The 2,722-nt window shown below is 43.5% G+C and overlaps 1 non-coding gene across 1 annotated transcript; it reads left to right on the top strand.

Moving 5' to 3' along the window:
• The first annotated feature begins 2,086 nt into the window (after window positions 1-2,086).
• On the top strand, window positions 2,087-2,193 carry LOC120272773. Its single transcript, XR_005540310.1, has one exon. It is a non-coding gene; the product is annotated as a small nucleolar RNA R71 (small nucleolar RNA).
• The last annotated feature ends 529 nt before the right edge of the window (window positions 2,194-2,722 follow it).

The following is a 2,722-nucleotide window of genomic DNA, read 5'->3' as shown; positions in this document are numbered from 1 at the left end:
CACAAGGATTAATTAAACAAGCAATCAATGGGAATACAAGTTTAAAACTCAAATCAACTCGAATTAACGTAAACATAAAAGCGTGTCATTAAAAAAACATAAATCCTAGGGTTCACATGCCCAAATACCTACTAAGGTTTAGCCCTCCATGGAGCAAGTTACAAAACAATAATTATTACAATGAAAAAGCAATGAAAACCATGAAGTAAAACCCCTTAAATTTGTGATGATGGCCTTGATGGGTCGCCCAACGTCTTGAAGAATCCTTCTCCGAAGCTAGGTCTCCGAAGGCTCCTTCTTTGCTATGACGGAGAGAAGATCGATCAAAGTTGGTGATGTGCCAATCTCCATGTTTATGAACTCCTCTCGTGTCTTGGTCCTTGAATTGAACAAGAACTCCCAACATTGTGTCTTTATAGCCTATCTTTGCTTCCTTTTTACTCTTCAAGGCATTCACAACCTATATGCATAAAAGAAAACCAAATACACAATATGAGACATAAACCATGGTAAATTTGATGCTCAATGTATGTAAAACATATATAAAAATATGTCTACTTAAATACTTATCAATGGAGAAAAGAATACCAAAATCGAGGCTGATTCGGCTTTAAATAGGGCTGGAATCGGGCGACTACACGGGCGTGGATGCTTCACGCGCCAGTACGGAATTTCCACACGGGCGTCAATAATTTCCACACACCCGTGTGGATCCTCTGAACTCATGTTTTCTCGGCCGGCTATGAATAGTGCTACTACAGTACTTTCTACCGTGTTACTATGTTGCTCTGCTACAGTATCCGCCCTGAATAGCTTCCCGAATCCATACTTTCATCGGTGTAACGCAAACGGGCACACGTTCACGGCGTGGATCACTTGCTTCTTCAATGATAGGCACGTTGATGGAGCTCTTGTTCTATGTGCATAGGTCAGAATGTGCGAGTGTGACTGTCTTTGTGCCCCTCCAAATGGATGTGCCAACTCGAATACGAGGAGGTTGGCACACACTCTAGCATCTCACATCGACCTATGTCTTCGCTTTTGAACCTTAGCAAGATTTCCTCCAAAATCGGTGCATTGTAATCCACATTGGCTTCTTTCCTTCATACTTGGGCCCATAACCCTACCTGCACGAAAGTAAAATAAACACACAAATTAGTGTAAAAACTTGAGAAAAGTAATGCTCAACATAAGGAATGAACGCTTCGCATTCATATCGCACAAGCATTTATCACTCCCCTCTTCTACCTTTATAACCTCGGGTGCGTGTTCTTTTGGCTTCTCACTCGAAAGCCTAACTTCAACCTCACGACCACTTCTCAAAGTGATCGCCCTCACGTGCTCTCTAGGGTTGGTCTCTGTATTACACGGTAAGCTTCCATGTGGCCTTTCAGAGAGAGACTTCGCAATTTGCCCCACCTGATTTTCAAGGTTATCCAAAGAGGCGGTGTGGTTGCGAAGTGTAGCCTCGGCTGATTCAAACCCTGTATTTGCAGATTGCACAAATCTAGCCAAGTGCTTCTCTAACTTAGTTATTTGGGTTTCCAAACCTGAGACTATGTTTTCCACCTGAGGGGCTTGTTGTTGTTGGAAACCCGGTGGCCCCATGGCCTTTTGTGGACCCTGATTACTCCATGAGAAATTGGGATGATTCTTCTAACCCGAATTGTAGGTATTGCTATATGGGTTTCCTTGAGATCTCATGCCATTACCTACAAAATCAACGTTCTCCACCGAAGTACCATCACCAATAGAGATTGGGAAATCGGAGGAAGCATGTCCTCCACCACACCCATTGCAATAAGTTATGGTCACCACTCTATTTGAAGTTAGAAGATCTAACTTCTTACTCAAACTCTCCACTTTAGCCACCAATGAAGGTACCGCATCTATTTCATGGAGACCGGCCACTTTCTTCTTCTCCCTAGCATTCCATTGGTAGCTGTTTAACCCCATTTCTTCAATTAACTGACGGACTTCATCGGGGGTCTTGCTACCTAAGGTACCTCCTGCTGCCGCATCCAAAAGTTGCCTTGTACTCGGGTTCAAACCATTATAAAAACTCTGAACAATCATCCATTCCGGGAATCTGTGTTGCGAGTACTTTCTCAGGAGCTCCTTGAACCTTTCCCATGTCTCGAATAGAGACTCCAATTCCAACTGAACAAAAGATGAGATCTCATTCCTAAGCTTTGCAAATTTTTCGGGAGGGAAATAACGGGCAACAAAAGCTTCTGCCATCTCCTCCTATGTAGTGATCGATGCTCTAGGTAATGAGTGTAGCCACTGCTTCACTCTCCCCTTTAGGGAAAATGGGAAGGCTCTCAACTTGATGGCATCATCCGTCACTCCGCTTTATCTTCAGACATATCACATACCTCGAGAAAACTCTTTACATGATCTGCTTTGGATCCTCATCGCCAAACTGCTGAAGTGTGCTCGATTGTCGCAACATGTGGATAAATGCCCGCTTCAACTCAAAGTTCGAAAGTCGTAATCGGGGGACGCACAATACTCGATTGTGTCCCCAACACTCGAAAGGTCCGGCATAATCGGATAATGTTCACTCGTTGCTCATTCTCGTTCTCGCTATTTTTTTCACACTCGTTGCTCATTCTCGCTCGCTATTTTTTTCGGATCCTTCCACTTCCAAATCAGCCTAAATTAGACTGTTTCTTGCACGACCTCTTTCCCTTTTCTTCTAAGTGTATGTTCAAGCTCA

The sequence above is a fragment of the Dioscorea cayenensis genome, chromosome 11, assembly GCF_009730915.1.
Source record: "Dioscorea cayenensis subsp. rotundata cultivar TDr96_F1 chromosome 11, TDr96_F1_v2_PseudoChromosome.rev07_lg8_w22 25.fasta, whole genome shotgun sequence".
In the NCBI taxonomy this organism is placed as follows: Eukaryota; Viridiplantae; Streptophyta; class Magnoliopsida; order Dioscoreales; family Dioscoreaceae; genus Dioscorea; species Dioscorea cayenensis.
Note: the sequence above shows the minus strand (reverse complement) of the source record. Positions and strands in the feature narration are given on the sequence as shown.